The sequence below is a fragment of the Dipteris shenzhenensis genome, chromosome 11 (assembly GCF_047967505.1).
Source record: "Dipteris shenzhenensis isolate YYH24624 ecotype China chromosome 11, Dip_SZ_1.0, whole genome shotgun sequence".
NCBI classification, from domain to species: domain Eukaryota; kingdom Viridiplantae; phylum Streptophyta; class Polypodiopsida; order Gleicheniales; family Dipteridaceae; genus Dipteris; species Dipteris shenzhenensis.
The window spans coordinates 42,782,904-42,801,077 of NC_141606.1; positions in this window are offsets into that span (position 1 = coordinate 42,782,904).

Here is an 18,174-nt window from a genome sequence, read left to right on the forward strand (position 1 = left end):
GCTCCATACACACACTCAGGGTGACATTTCTCCAAGCCCTCTTGGCCAGAGATATCTCTCATATAGGTAACCTTTGAGCCCAGAGCACTTCCAACATCTTGCCTCTACTGCCCACCATTGCAAATTCTCTACCTACGACCTCTTCACAAAACTCATCATCTGTGGGTTACATATTGACATATGATTCTAGTATTGCTTTAGCAATATTACGAGCTGCTCATCAATTATGAGCTCAAATTGAGCTAAAATTATGGAGAAATCGTCGATTCTTAGTTCAAAATTCCTTAGATAATGTTGGCCCACTTGAAGCAAATCAGTGCGCATTCTTCCTGGAGGACTTTGCCTGGTATATAAGCTCTCTCTCCCTTGCAAAATCCCTCTCAGATTTGCTCTCCATCATCTTAATTTTGGCCTCCATCAACCCTCTATCTTTGCAGGTAGATTTTTCCCTCTTCTGGTCAAAATCAGCTGACCAGTCACTCTCAACAATTGGGGCATTTGGACTTTTTCAGGAAGTTTTGACTATGTTTTCTCTACTTGACTATAAGAAATTAGTCATGGAGCACTCGGGTGTCATTGTAATGTGCATTTATGGGGATGAGGTGTTGACCAAGTTTGACCACTATAATGGTGCTTACTTGATATTTGAAGCAAGATGATTACATTACCTAGCATAATGAATGAAGTGTATTTACATATGGATGATTGCATTATGCCATACATTCATGAGCTTCTATGTACAAGATTAGACACTGCCCTTGTTTTACTAACAAGTGGTAGGACGCTCTTCATATTTGATTTATGTGAAGGCATATGGGATGCATGTGATCACGTACTCAAAGTCAACTTGCTTGAAGATACTCATTTGGTAGCATACCTCATTAAGAGAGAAGGTATGAAGAACAAGTATGCAAGAAAGATCAAAGGGCAAAGGAGTTACAAAAAGAGCTACACCAAGAACCTCTCCAATGACAATATACCTCACACTATGATGGCTTGGAAGAGAAGGAGGAAAAGGACAAGATATGCCATCAAAGGGGGAATTTCCCCACATCTTCAAAGTAGATTTTTTTGTATGTGTGTGGTCAATAATGGTTCTCTGCCATGGATAGTCCATCCTTAAATGATTGTTAGTTCTTTGTTTGAGGTTTTACCTTGTTGGACCCATGGGGATTTCCATACATAGTCATTGTCCAATCCTCTAGTTGTAAACCAAGAGTCCTAGGCGTGAGTCGCACGTTGGGGCCATGTGTCTTGCCACATGATGGTGGGCAAGCCATGCAGCATCCCATGTACTACTGCTAAGGGATGAGGTCATCAATTTGTGGGGGGGAATGAAGGACAAATTGATGTAATGGGGTGTACCTAGGGGTACAAGGTTTGTGTGAGTTTGTGTGTAACCACACATTGGTGGTTAGTGTGACCAGGTTAGGTAGTAGAAGGTTCTAATAGGTGTGGTTGAGAGAATCATGGACTTGATTGAGAGATATTGGGAGAAATTTATGGATCTAGATGCTCTACTGAGCTCACATATGATGTCACTCTTGGATGTAACTTGTGCCTATATATTGGGCATATCTCTCATGAATAAACACTCTCTTTTTCATCATCTTGGTATCTCCATCTTGTCTCCATGCTACTCCAACAAGTGACAAGAGGATAATGTGGCTAGGAGGTAGCGAGCAATACCCTTGTATTCAGTGCAAATCTTGGGGTTACACATGTGGCCCAAAAATGGTATGAGAGTAGTGCAAGAGAATTGGTAAGTTGTCAGTGCATTTTTTGAGATGGCAAGCAGGAGACATGTGTTACAGAAGTCTCACGATCCATGGTAGCATTGAAGTGTAGTTGGACTACCTAACAATGGATGGTGGTTCCTGAGTGCTTTCATGACAGTGTCTCCCCATGGAGTTTGGTAGGTAGCTACCCATGGACTTCGGTGGTAGTATCTGGTATTTGTTTGGTTGGCTCGACCTTATTTTTGGTTGTGGTCACCTTGGTTTAGTTGGCCCCATCCTTGGCTTGGTTCTGGGTCGCCATGGTTTGATCAACTTGGACATGTTGTGTAGCTCGGGATTTTCCCACAGTGGGGGTGTTGGAGTTGGTGGACTTCACTCCTCGTTTGGGCCATGGAGTGGCTCTTGGCTACTCGTGCTTGAGACACATGTACATTGAGGATTATTAATACATTAAGCAGTGGTGACACACCAAATATTCATGAGATAGATTAGCTTGTAGAAACCTCGGGGATGTCACTATATGAAAACCCTATATAGCACGTGCATTTGTGCAGTATATATTAATTCCCTACTTACATATATTCAGTGTAGATATACCCCTTATGTGCCCCTTTCCATAGTTAAAACAACCCTTATGTATTGAAGTTTTCACTTTTTACATTAGAAAACCCCTTATGTATGTATATTTTCTATTAACTCCATGAGATTAACAAACCCCATATGCTAAATTCGTGTGCTATCTTACACAATTTTGAGTGGCCTCTCTAGCGTAGAATCCCACCTCTCATATCTTGTTCAGCCCCTTTGGAGAGTGAGGAGGGTAGCATCGCTAGGAGGTAGGAAGTGGGGAATCCCAAATCTTAAGGCTGCATATGCAGCCCAACACCCATTTATAGTGAAAATCTGTAACCTTTTGATGGTGCAACATGAGCTTTTCTTGATTTCAAGAAATCTTATCCAGATATTAGAACCCAACAATGCTCCTTTGAGCATTTCAAACATTTTTTTGTTGAAAAATTAAAAGACTGATATACATTTTGTTGCATTGACAACATGTCCAAATGGTCTTCCTTAAGGACTTAATCAATTCCATGTGTTGTTATACCAATGGTGTACATGCAACAATTTTGTTTTGCAATTGTGAAATATGTGTAAGGGACAATCATGGATCTAGTTTTGTTGAGCTTATGATCATAAATATAGTGGTGTTACATCCATTTGGGAGAGTGTGTTGTGTGACAAGCCTTCAAGAAGCATTCCATCACTTAAAATGCTTCATGTGGGATTATCATAATTGTGGGCCAAAAAAAATGAAATCTTGCCCACACGATAAGGTTGACTCTACCGACCATGTTTTTATTAAATTTTTTGAGCGGGTTAATGCAAATGTTGGTGATCAGGGAAAAACAAAGAGAAGAAAATTACTTTCAATCAAGAAAATGAGTTGCAATGCTTTGTTATAGATGTCTCAAGATCACCTAAAGAAGTCTATGAAGAACAAGTTCATAATCAATTGAAAAGGTGAAGAATTTAGAGTGTATGAAAGGGTTTCTTGAAGATGTTACAGTGTCTATGGTTTGCAAAAAACTACTCATTTGAGGAGCAAAATGAGATACAATCAATGCATTGGCATTCAAAAAAAGTCACTATACTTATTCAAATAATATATGTTTTTAGAAGAGGTGAAGTTGAGAAAACCATCCATTTCTACATATCTAATGGCAAGGTGCATCAGACTCTATTTGTTCAACACTATTTTAACCTACATCATAGTTGGTGGGAGAGACAAGATTTATCACTAAAACAATATTAGGTTTGGTCAAATGGTGCGCCTTCTTAGTTTAAGGCAACATGGCATGTTTTTGTTTGTTGCATGGTATCCTTCCATAACTAGCCTAATGGAACCGTTTTGGCTCTAGGCATGGAAGGGGGGAGCATGATGGAGCAAGGGATGTTGTGGAGAGTGACTTGAAACATGAGCAATTGAAGGTAAATTTAGATAAGCTAGCTTGTGCCGCAAAGGTTCTGAGTTTCCTTTGATCAAAACTCTCAAATGGAACTCAAGCCTCCTACCCATCAAAAGAAAGGAAAATATCAAGGGTGCTTTGGGTGTTCAAAGAGGAGACATGGATAGATCTATAACATGGGACTGTGGTTCTATTCCAATGGCTTGATTGCTACACTTATCTCTAGATTCTTAAAGTAGGAATGGACAGAGGTCAAAACATGAAAATCGTCATGCTACTAATGCTCTTGGAAAAGATGTTGCAGTTACAAAGCTTATGTGGCAAGTTTGGAATATCAAATTATTGTCCCTAGAGAGGGCATGGAAATTGAAGAAAATGTTGTGATAATCTTGCATATGAAGGACATCATGATACACTTAGTGAGAGTGGCTTGGTCCCAAAATTATTAATGTGGTTTAGTGGCTCTATGAGGTTGGAACAACATGCAGCCTCTTAGCTGATACCCTCTCTTATTCATGGAATTTTGGTCACTCTATGTGCTAAGGATTTCCTCTCAATTCCTTGCTTTTTTCCATTGCTACGTATCCATTATTGATGCATATAGATGGCCTAGATTTGCAGTAGTTTTTGCATGGTATTGGTTTTCCTAGAGGTGTATCTTTTGTTGCATAGGCCTATGTAGACGACTCCTTCATTCAAAGAACTTGAACTCCATTTGGCATCTTATGTAGGCACTTGATTTGTTTGGTCTTTGAGTTGGACGAAAAGTGAATTTCACTAAATCCAAACTCTTGCCCTTATATCAGTGTGACTGGCATCACCTTTTATGGCCTAGCCTCTTTTTGCTCCTTGATTAGATAGTGCACCATTTAGATTACCCCATTGGTTGGCATATTTCTTTGCCACAAGAGAGACTTTAGGTTTTGCAAAAGCTCTTTCATAAGATTGATTACTAGAAAATGTTTACTTGGCCATTGCACATTCATCCTTAGATAGTACACTCTATTCTCATGGCATATGTGATATTTCATTTGCCGCTTGTTCCTTGGTATTTTCCAGGCATTGAAACATTTATGTCTAAGGATAAGGAATGTCTTTGGAGCGCCTAAAGATGATTATAAGGCGTTCCACCTCTTCAAATACAATAATTATGGTTTTCCTTTTGTAGTAGTGCAAGATTCATGATTGTTTGTAAGATAATTGGAAGGGATCTCTTTTTTTGGTGATAGTAGAGATATATTTCAGAAAAGGAGATTACAAATGGCCACCTGGCAAGCATGCACTCTTCAATCCACCCCTCCTAAAACCATGGGTCTCTCTCTCTCTCTCTCTCTCTCTCTCTCTCTCTCTCTCTCCCTCTCTCTCCCTCTCTCTCTCATAAAAATTGTGAGTGACAAATGGCCACATATCCATCATGTGATGTCCATTCTTTCCCTCTTGAGGAACTTGAAGCCAACCAAATCTAGAATATTACAAAGCTATTAGGTGGTGCATATAAGAGGACATTCGCCCCTAATCCATCAAAAAATCATGAAGAGGGATAGTGGTGCCACCAATGAAATGGCATAACTTCTTGCCTTTGTGATTCTTCTTTACATAAGCAGGAAGATTAATCTTTTGAATCACATGACCTCTCTCTCTCTCTCTCTCTCTCTCTCTCTCTCTCTCTCGATTGTGAGCTACAAATGGCCACATAGCCATCCTATGATGTCCATTCTTTCCCTCCCAAGGAATGTGAAGCCAACCAAATCTAGAATATTACAAAGCTATCAGGTGGTGCCTATAAGAGGACGTCCACTCTTGATCCATCAGAAAATGATGAAGAGGGATAGTGGTGCCACCAATGAAATGCCATAACTTCTTGCCTTTGTGATTCTTCTTTACATAAGCAAGAAGGTTAACTTTTGAATCACATGACCTCTCTCTCTCTCTCTCTCTCTCTCTCTCTCTCTCTTTCTCTCTCTGCTTCCTAGTTTGTCTTGATCTCAAACCTAAAGGCTATGGGATGGTGGCAAACTGAACTAAGTATTTCCATTCTCTCCTTGTGTATTTTGAGTAAGTCATGCTCGTGGTGGAGAGGCGATGCATATTTAGACATCTTTGAACATGACAATTCTCCATCTGAGGGCCATGAACATGGTTCTTTGAACAATATTTTTAAATAGGGAAATTTGTTTAGAAGCCACTATTTGTTTTTTGAATGAAAGAGTTTTGAAATTGTGTGATGGATTCTACAAAGCTGATACAAGGTGTTCTTGTCAAATTTTGAGAGCATTCGCCTTGTCAAAATTCTTGATTTAGGTGGTTTAGTTTGCTATTTTGTCTTGCAAAAGATATGTAGTTCACTATTTTGGTGCTCTACATATAATTGGTAAATTTATGCTTTCTTTATTTTTCCACATTCATTGTTGCACATGCGAAATGGTATAGGTCAAGGGCCTATGCATGTAGACACTCATGCCATCATTAGGCAATATAAATCTGTAAAGAAGAATAAGAACAAAACAAATTGAAGAGGTAGTCATAATACATGATGGGTGATGCTATTGAGGGATAGACAAGACGGAAGTTTTGCACTACAATGGTGAGGTTCTTTCATGAGTGGGTAGCATGCATGGGAAGGGAGGTCAAGAAAAACATTTTTTATCAAATCAATCAATGTCCACTAATTTTGGGGCTTTAGAGGAGGTAGAAGTTCAACCAACACTTGTGGCAAATGTTCACAACATATTGACCATTGTTAAGCAACAAAATCTAATGATTAGCTATTTCTGTAGTGTAGCACATGTCCATGTTGATGAAGTCAGAACCATATGCATCTTGTGACATCACTATGGCAAAAGCCTCAAGATTAGTCCAAGCTTGAGGGTGCACCTTTTACTTAGTAAAAGCTCTTGACTATGTGTCAGGATGTCACTAGATTGTTCTCATTGTCTGCTTGTTGTAAGCAACATCACACTAGCCCAATTACCCAAGATGACATAGATCTTGTGTACTCATTTTGGGAAGTATCCCCCGATAAGGATGTCTATCAAAAGATTATTGGAAGAAATAATTTCATTGAGCATCCAATTCATCTATTTGATGAGCTTAAGATATTTCCTTGAATGTATTTCACTAGTATGTAGTCCCCATACAACACATCCAAATTATGTGTAGATCTTGCCTCCTTCATTTTGACATTGAATTCTTTTACCTTTGCATATGTATCCATGCTTTGGAAATGTATGCTCTCCCCAAAATGTATGCAGTGCCCCACATAATTCAATCCACCAATAGTAATTTGGTTTCTTTCATGTTTAAGTATTCTTTGTTATTACTAAGACCTTATCATGATCTACAACATGCCCTTGGGTTAAGACAACATAAGCAAGCCGAGCACTTGTCGACAGGTCAGCTTAGAGAAGCTAATGTTGGTGTCGAGCGCGCGGTTAGAAGAAAATTTGAAGAAAAGCTAAAGATTGCAAGGGCAAGTGGCACCCTTGAATCGGTTAACTTAGAAGCAACTCTTTGGCTAGCTATCCCAAGCAACTAAAGGATAGTAGTAGTGATACCGATTGTGACTCTGAGTTTGATGAAGGAGTTACCCCAAACTAAGGATGATGGAATAATGGTGAGCATTGTTCTAGTAATCATCAAGCACCTAGAATAGAAGTAAATTCAGTAGAGAGAGTCTACTTAGTGTTAGAAGGAATTATAACAAAGAGGGGAGAAAGACAATCACTTAGATGATTGACTATGATCTCTATTTCTCTCTATCTTGCTAGGTTAGGAGCTTGCTTAGCAGTGTGTGTATAATCCAAGCCAAGGCAGCTTCTTAACAGATTCTTGATTAATACAAGTTTGGGATTCACTTCCCTTGTATTGTGCTATTGATGTATTCTTTATTACTCGATTAATTTCCTCCCATCATCGTATGATTGCAATAGCTACAACTTCCTTGACCTCCAAGTTGATGATACTATTTATAGCTATTTGCACATCGCCAAGCACGTTTTGCATCCACAACACCTTGAGGACTGCATGAGCAAGCATCATCATCTGAGCATTGCACTTGCCATCCACTATGTAGGGTTGGGTTGTGGAATTACAAGAACCAACCACATTTGGAGCTAATTGCAGGATAGTGCAAGCCACACCATCAACAAATGTCCTATATTATTCAAGAGAATGTGGTTGAGATTTACAAATTTCATAAATTGGTTATAGAATCAAAATAAGTTAATAAACTTTTAGATTTTCCACAACATAAACAATCAATGATTGCATATTCATCAATTTTGTATAACAGTTTATAAATCTATGCTTGGACTAAATTCCTATTGAATCCTAACATCATCAATTAATAGAGCTTTTTCATGCCATGACACATATGAAGATCCGTTGCATCCAAAAACACAAAGTGTAGGAAAACCTATCAAATCCAATGAAATGCTTGCATGGTTCTCCGCTTGAGCAAACAAAAATATTACTTTTCCTTGACCTGAATGGAATTTTTTCCCTGAAGTCTTATAGACATTCCAAAAAACACAAGAATATACCAATTTGAACGACACAATGGGTTGTGCTTTGTGATGGATGTGTTAAATTATTGGTACATTATTTAAGCACTTTCATATATTAATTTAGTCAACTTCTTAATGCAAAAGTGTGTTATAGATTTACATGGCCACCAATTGGGTATGGCCATGTGTAGGCTTGAGTGCCATGTTAGGCCTCCTATGGCACCCTCTTTTATCTATCAAAAGTTCCACTCATGTGATTTTATGAGAGAGGAGGATTTGGTCCATATACACTAGTGCATTTATAGTACACTCTGACATGTGGGATTATAGCACAAGGGACCTACCACATGGCAGTCCCACACTCTTCTCTATTTTAGACTATGCTCTTGGATTGCCCATTACCTCACATTTGAGATTCCAACACTACTCCTCAATCCAAGCATGAGGGGGGTCTTGGATTTGCCACTTGTCAGTCATCCATGCTGGAGTACACAGCATGCATTAGCCACTGCATGCCATGCCAATATTTGAGCTACTCTTTTCTTCTTGAGTACACAACATGCATTCCAATCACTATCTTTAAACTCTTCGAAGGCTTTGAGAAAATCTCCACGCTTTTGAAATGTGACTTCCATCAACTAAGGATGTCTTTAGGAAGTCTCACAAACTTCATTAGATGGAGAGTGACATTGCCTGCAAATGGCATTTTAGCATTCTTGGTCTCTTCATACAACTTGCATGCAAAATGCACATCCAGCTTCCGTTGGTTTGTGAACAAGGAATTCCGATCAATGAGCGGTGTGATGATGATAAATTGTACCAATCGCCAAATATATCCCTCGTCTTTAGGAGGATGTAAATTTTCCATACTTATAGAAAAACTAGCAAATGCATCTTCTTCCTCGGACTCTGTACCCTCATTGTCACTATCCAACTGCTCACCTGGTGCTAAATAACTTGCACTCGCTCGGTCTGCCCGTGGAGCTGGAGTTCTTTTTGCTCTCTTTCTTGGAATAGCTTTGGAAGCTAATCCCACCTCGGGATGACTCTCGCTTTCTTGTAGTTTGAGCAAGAGATGGAGTACCAATACTTAATGCCATGGTGGTTGCGAGGTGTACAACCTCAGAACGAGATGCTACTAGTGGCACACTTGCTATTGGTGGCACTCTTACTATAGGTACTACACTGCCACATGTTGAGATATGGTGCCATGAGCACATATAAGAGGCTAAGGTATGGTATAGGAAAGAATTAAAGTAGCCACACTAGGATGTGGACTAGACGATGTGGAGATGTGGATCAGGGATATCCACAAGGAGAGATGTGGATTAGAGGATCCCATAAGTGTTGACTATTCTAAAGGCTCTCTATATATAAGAAGCCTATCATATATTGTTGAATGCACATTGCAATAGATTTAGTATTGCCTACTTTATGTCTCTCTCATGGTGTTTTGATCCTCCTTGATCCCTCACTTTGTCATGGTATCAGAGCTCCCTTGCCTTCCATTGAGGCATTGTGATCCATACATGAGAGTGTGAGAGATCAAGAGACTGAGAGTTTCTATTGAGTGCTAAGTGGAAAAATTTGATTTTGTGATTTGAAAAAATCGGGAAAGTCGCTCGAATGATTCGAATGGAAGAAAAAATCGATTTAAAAAGCGGTGACACATCACATTTTTTAGATAAATTGCCATTTTTGAAATACCTGGAACACATCGCTCTTCCGCGTCGCTCTTCCGCGTTATAGCATAAGCCCACACTTTCCTAGTTGCATCATCAATGAATGTCACATAGTATTCAACCCCGCCTAATGTCCGTGTAGGCATGGGACCACATACATCTGAATTCCTTTCAAGCTCTTTCTTTCTCCTTCTTTTATGGGCTGATTTATTCTGCTTCCCATAGAGACAATGCTCACAGAATTCAAAATCAAAAAAACTCAAATGTGGTACATAACCCAAACGGCATAAGAGTTTCATTCCATTCTAGCTCATGTGCCCCAACCTGCAATGCCACAAAGAAGTACTTGGCTGCTTGGTTATTGCAACAACATGATTAGACACACCTGATACATGTAAGGGATACATGGCACCCCTAGCCAAAACCATAGAGCCCTTCTGAATTTTCCAACTTTGAAAGCCAAAAGTGGTCTGAAAACTAACATCATCTAGCTGACCTATTGAAATAAGATTCTTGGTCAACTTAGGCACATGTCTCACATTTTTCAAAACAAATGCAGACCCATTTGCAAAAGAAAACTTTATGTCACTTGCTCCCACTATGTCACATTCATAGTTATTTCCAGGATGCACACAACCTGTCTTTCCATTGTCATAAGTGGAGAACCACGCCCTATGGGGAGTAACATGGAATGAAGCACCAGAATCCAAAATCCAATCCTGGGAATATGAATCATATGAAGTGATGAGCGAGTCTGCAGGTAGACTAGACATGAAGAGAATGTCATTGTCACTATCATTAGTGATTGCATTAATCTCCTCGATCTTCATCTTTCCTTTGTCCTCCCTTAGACTCTCTTCCTTATTATTTGCACCCCAATTTGCATTCTTTTTCTTATCCTTTTGCTCTCTTTTCAACTTGTAGCGCAATCCTTTTTCATATGGCCCTTCTTGCCATAGTGGTAACACTCAATGTTCCATGCCCTAGATTTGCTATCAGACTTTCCTCTTTCTTGGGACTTCCCCCTGAACTGTGATCTGCCCCTTTGCACATTTAAGGCTGCATCCTGCTTGTTGCCATCCATAGACTTCCATCTAATCTCCTCGGCCAACAAGCTACCCACAACATCATCAAACTTCAGTACTCCACCAGGTGTAGAGTTATTGATAGCTATACAAAAGGTATCCCGTGAGGATGGCAATGAACATTAGAGAAACATTGCCTTAGTCTCTACATCAAAATTCATCTTTTGAGCCTGAAGCTGGCTGAAAATAATATTGAATTCATTCAAGTGAGAAGCAATGGAGACCCCTTCCTTCATCTGCAACTCAAACAACCTCTTCATGAGGTAAACTTTATTAGAGGTAGTTTCCTTCTCATAAGTGGCACACAATTTCTTCCACAAATCTTCTGTAGTCAGCTCATTTACTACTGTGAAATAAACTGACTCTGCAAGATGAAGTCTAATAGTAGACTTTGCTAATGCATCCAACTCATTCCAATCATCCTCAGACATATTTGCAGGCTTAGCTTCAATCCCTGCCAAGGGTTTAATATGCTTCTTTTGAATAAGCACATCCCTTATCCCAAAGATCAAGCCATACATTGTGTATACTAAGTAATATTTGCTTCTAAAAAGCATATAGGACCGGGACCTTGGCCAAAAGTTTTAATAGCAAATTGTTTCTCTAAAAGAATAATCTATTTTGCATTCCACCATATATGATGTCCTTTAAGATACCTAGATAGCGTTTTTATTGTGAACAAGGGGAATTCTGTGTTGTCCTTTGAGTACTTCCTATGGAATATTACAACTTGTGGAAATTTAAATTGTTTAATGTACACTCCTAGGGATGCGTCTTTTTCTAGCCCCAATTTGTGTTTTCCTAAAGCATGCCCCAAAAATTCATCCTCAAACATGACAGGATACAAGACAACATTATCCATTAGAAGCATGACGAGCTACAACATGACGAGTTGTAAGACAACCTTAAGAAAATACAAAATTATACATGTAAATCATTATGAACAAACAAACCTTCTGATTCTCATCATCAACAACAAGTAAAGTTATTTTCCATATGTCGATTGGTGTGTTGCTCTATTCCATGGTTAGGGTAATTGGTTCCTTTCCCATGGCATGCATATTGCTCAGTTGGATGATTGGAGCAACCGGTTCCTTTCCTATGTGCATAATGTTTAGTCTCTTTTGAATTTCTTAGAATTCACTTTCGGTGGGAATGGTATGAGCTACATCTCTGTACATTAAGGTTAATGTCAGAATCCTTTACGTTTGAGTCCAATAGTAAATATTTATCTAGATCTGGCTTCCCAAAATCTTCATCTTCCTCAAGATATTGTGCAATAATTATGAGTCGATAATCCTCCCTTATTTTAAAGAGTGTTTGAATATTTGTAATCAAAACATATTTATTTCCACAAATATGATATGTGGGAGCATTGGAGTAGCAATGAAGTTGGGATTCTTCTCTAGAGTAGATAACTAGTGGAGACGCAACCACTTTGGTTTTTTCTCTCAAGACCACTTCAATATCAATCCTTTGACTGAACTCCCTCTCTACCTCTAAATAAATCTCCTCAATAATCTCATGGGCTTCATCATCCTCTACCTTATTAGTATCATGTCTGCTACTATCCTCTCTTTGGTTCCTGCTCATCCTCTCTTTGGTTCATGCTCATCCTCTACCCTTGTAGTATCTTGTTTGCTGCTATCCTCTCTTGCTTCCTGATTGTCCTCTTGGACTCCATCTTCTTCAGGAACCATATGCGAATAGCAGACAAAGCCATACATGTAATCAACTAGACATTAGTTTGTACTATGAATGGGACACATCATGTCCTTTTTCCTTTTATTCAGTGGCACCTTACTTACATCTCTATGGAACTTCAGTGCATGGATATCACTGTGATGCACATACTCAGCACCTTCAATCATCACTGCATCCCTTGAATTGCAGTCCTTAAATTTCACCTCTATCTCTTCAGTATATGGGAATGAAGAAACGAGCATATCATTGATGGAGAGATCACAATCAAACATACATGGGAACTTTGGATGGCGATTAAAGGGGAAAATTGATGTGTGTGTGTGTGTATCCTATGGGCTTGTGTCCTATGCAAGGAGTGTGTGAGTGTAGGTGAGAAGGTTCTAGTGACTCATCAGTTAGGTGTGATGAGTGAGTGATCATAGGAGGTGACTAATTGAGATAATCATGGAGATGATTATGGATCTGGGATCTACCAACATGGAGGCAGTTGCGCATATATGTAACCACTCTTTGAATAAAGCTTTACATTTGTGCCTCATTACTTTCTCTATGGATTCACACGTGGTTTCAGAGCTTTTTAAAGATCCTAGTGCCTTTGAAGAGATTCTGTGAAGATTCCCTCGAGATTCTCTCTTCTTCCCCAAATGGAGTTTTCTTCTTCCTTCTTCTTCCCCAAATGGAGTTTTCTTCTTCCTTCTTCTTCCCCAAATGGAGTTTTCTTCTTCCTTCCTTCCATGAATTTCCTTAAGCTCCTCCTACAAGCCACCATTGCTCCAACCCTTTTAGATGTAGATTCCCTTAGATAGGGTGTGCTTCCACCTGAGAGGAATTGAATGATTATGGCTTCTACAACCCATGCTTACACTCGCTCTATCCCACACCATTTCTGATGATACAGCTTGCGAGGGCCACCATTTCAAAAACGGTCTAAGGTGCACTTAGGTGACCCTATGGGATACTGTTTTTCAAGAAGATAGGTTTTTGGAGGTGGAGAAGATGCTACTGGCACCAGAGGTGTCAAGCTTCTTTTGGTCTGAGACTTGCACTAAGTCTTCTACTCCCAAGGATCATTAATTGCACATCAAATGCCCTCTGGTTGATGCCTTATGGTGTGAAGTAGCAATCCTCCAAGGTTACTCTGTTTTTGCAAGCATTTCTTAACTATTTTTTTGAAAATAGATGCTACACTAAATGTAAGTTGATGCTTGAGGAGTTAAAATTCAAATCAGAGATTCAGAGATTTCTTTTTCAGATTAGAAAATGTCTTTGAAGTTCAGTTGATGTTGATTTCTTGACAAAATGCCAACCTCGGAATCTTCTTCTTCAAGTGCCAAGAAGATCACAAAGACAAAGTACAAGGTAAAGAAGACCCTAGTTAAGAGGTTGTGGAACAAGCCAACTGGTCATGCATATGCCAAACAATTAGGATTTTCTAAATTCTTATCTTGTAATTTGCATCTATATGGTGAAGGTGATTTCTTTGTTCAGAAAGATTGATCTTTTGTAAAGGGATTAGACACTGCTTTTAAATTGGTATGACCTTCCCAAAATGGCATCCAAATTGAAAATAGATAAGTTTGAAGGAGAGGGGTTCCACACTTGGCAAGAAAAACTGAAGTTTATTCTCATGAAAAAGGGAATAATATGGAAGGTAGCAAATGGAAAAGAAACTAAACCTACAACTAGAGAAGGAGAAGCTTCATCTCTTTCCAAAGATGAAAAAGCACTTGCTATAATTGCTCTTGGTTTGAGTGATTCTTTTATTCATCACATTGATGGATGTGAGATTGCTCATGCTGCATGGACTCATCTTGAGCATGTTTTTGGAGCACATGGAAGATGCTCTAAGTTTAGCTTTCTTATCAAGTTCTTTGATTTAAAATTGGATAGAGGAGAATCCATCTCTTCACATCTAAATTCAATGAAGAGCATTTTGACACAGTTATCTGGCATCAAGTTTAATCTTGATGAAGATATTGTAATTACCATCTTACTTAGAAGTCTCACTAAAGAATATGGCACTATTGTAACCACACTCACCAATATACTAGAGAAGTCTAGTAGAAATTGAAGCATCCATCTTGGAAGAGGAAAGAAAGATCAAACAAAGAAGTGATAAAAAAGAAGGGGCATATTACAAAGAAGGGGCATATTTGGCCAAAAGCAATTTCAAGGGAAAGAGAAAATGAAGTGTAACTTTTGTGGCAAACCTGAACACTTTGAAAAGGAATGTTATGCCAAGAAGAGATGTTCAGCCAATCTTGTTCAGGAAGCAAAAACTAAAGAAGAGGAAGAACCAGAGAATGTCAAAGCTCTCACTGCTTACAACACCCAAGTCAGTTCTGACAAGGGTGAGGATCCATATGTTTTCTAAGTTATGTGTGTGTGAGGTCAATAATGGTTCTTTGCCATGGATAGTCCATCCTTAAATGATTGTTAGTCTTTTGAGATTCTTTCCTTGTTGGACTCATTGGGCTTTTCATACATAGTCAATGTCTATCTCCCAGTTGTAAATGTGTGTTGCCACATGATGGTGGGCAAGCCATGGAGATCCCATGTACTACTGCTGAGGGATGAGGTCATCAATTTGTGGGGGGGAATGAAGGGGCAAATTGATGTGTGTGTGTGTATGCCTATGGGCTTGGAGTCCTCTATGCAAGGAGTGTGTGAGTGTAGGTGTGCTAGAAGGTTCTAGTGACTCATCAGTTAGGTGTGTCAGGTTGGTGTGATGAGTGAGTGATCATAGGAGGTGACTGATTGAGATAATCATGGAGATGATTGTGGATCTAGGATCTACCAACATGGAGGCAGTTGCCTATATATGTAACCACTCTTTGAATAAAGCTTTACATTTGTGCCTCATTGCTTTCTCTATGGATTCACAATGATAAAACTAGCGAACCTTGTACAACAAATCAAATAATTTTTGTCTCGATGTTTCTTCAACATTTGCATCATCATCAACCTCTACATCAAGATCGAAAGGATCCATTTGTAAGATGTTAAAAATAGTATCATTGGCAATGATAAAGATTTCTTAAAGTCACTACAATGTGATATGGGGGCTGTTCCTAGTTTTGAGAATTCTTAAAGCCACTACAGTGCCACATGGAGGATATTCCTAGTTATGAGAGGATTTTTCGCATCGTGATGACTTCCAAAAATGGGACATTCCCAAAAGAAATGATTAATATGCTTTGTAGCCATAAACCTAACTATCAAAAAGCAAACCACATCTCATCGTCTTCCCCACATTTACACTCTTGCAATAAAACTATGCCTAGCTTATTATTGTTGATTACTGCAAGGCACCTTTTCTTTGTGATCTCCCCATATGGCAGTCTCTTAAGTTCCATAAAACTAACCTCACGAAGGACATCTTATTTCATGAATAAAGAAGAGAAACACTTTCTTTTACCTCTTTTATGTATGCTCGAAAACAATGGACAATGCCTGGCATTTGTCTACATTGGTTTGACGAACAGTATCACGTTCTAGTGATTTCAAAGGTCATACACAGGCAATCATATTCATGCAATATGCTTCATCACATTTGGGAAAACTTTTCATCTAAACAAGTAGGCCACAAAATGGGTTATCACTTGCAGGTTGAGGAGCAAAATCTCATAGTAGTGACTTGTAGGTGTCGATGGAAAAATTACGGAAGACATAGTAAACTAAAAAACCCCAATGGAATGCTTTTGGAAGGCAGCAAAAATAAGTCAAGTTAGAGAATGACTTCACGATGGGGAAGACACTTGAATGGATAGAGAATGAATTTGCGATGGGGAAGACACTTGAACTGATAGAGAATGACTTCATGATGGGGAGGACACTTGAACATGATGCTTTAGGAAGGCAACAAAAACACAGACAATGCCTTCTCTAAATTACATGAATATGAAGAGAACAGCTTTTATTTGAATGCCCTCGAGGAAAGACTGTGGACACCTTAATTTTAGACACATGTCACATATGGTTTTGTTGTTTCATAATATACAGCTAAATCTGTCAGATATCACTACCTGTCAACTTAACTACAACATTCATTCTTGTACTATTCAGCGACATCTGCTCACCTCTGACACAAGATCACTACATGTCAAATTACATGTAACAATCATTCTACCAACCAGTTTATGGGCATTTAAGCCTCCCCCCTTGCTTTTTGGGAGCATGTTTACAAGAAAATCACTAGAACAAACTCTAGGCTTTTTCTACTATTTTCACCGGACCTCTTGGCCTCTCGCTTCCTCAGCTCCCACCTCTCATTTCCTCGCTTCCAAGTCATCTCTCACTTCCTCATCTCCCACTTCCTTGGCTCCTACTTCTAAGTCATCTCCCACTTCTTCGACTCCCACTTCCTCTTAGGCTCTCGCTTCCTCACTTCCTTGGCTTTTACTTGATCTCTTTCTTCTCTGAGAGATTCATCCTTGCAGCCAAATCACATACAGTTATAGTCATGGATAGAGACATGCACTCACTCAAAATACTTAGATACAAGTTTAACCAAACTTGTGAGCCTATGGATATGGATTTATTGGATTCGAAGATGCAAGGTATACTAGAGCTTTCTCCTTTTAGGTGCAGCCCAAGTACAATCACTAAACTGCCCCCAAATGTTAAGCATTCTCATGAAACATGATTTAAGGCACCAAGGATGGTAGTTTAGGAGCAAGCCACAGTTGAAGAAAGTCTACTTGGAGAAGCTACAACAAAGATGGAAGCCACAAGAAGAGCTGCTTAGCAAGTTGAGCAAGCCCTCCAAGCATGAAGAGCTCAGTAGTAGTGCATGATTCTAAAGAAAGACACCATCAAGATAATGTGGGAATCAAATAAGACCGCTTTATCCTTTCGTGGTCCCTCTTTCCATGTACATATATCCTTGCAAGGTAGGCCACATTATTACCCTTTCAATGTAGACAACATTCAAGTTCTTTCAAGTGTACATAGAGACTTTCAAGATATAGTCATCAACCCTTTGCTCGGTTTGTTTCTATCATTATTTTTCATTCCAGATTCTTCTTTCTTGTCAAAATAAACAAAATAAATTATATGATAGCATTTTTCTATGCAGCCTAGTAGGGAGCCACGAGAACAGTAATAATATTGCTACGTGAAGATAAATGTTACCCCCTAGCAAATTGAACAAACCCATAACCCTTATATATGGCTTATATATTATCACCTATTAGGGATGGATATTAAGGTAAAATGACCTTGTAAAAAAGAAACAAATGGGGAATGAGATAGTCACAATTTTAACAATGGATATAAACCATTGCCTAGTCTATCTTATCTTATCTTATATCTTATCTTCTTATCTTATCTTATCTTATCTTACTTGTTATCTTACTTCTTATCTTCTTATCTTATCTTCTTATCTTATCTTATCTTATCTTATCTTTCTTATCTTCTTATCTTATATCTTATCTTCTTATCTTATCTTCTATCATCTATCTATTCTATTAAGGAGGGAGGAGGGAAAGCCA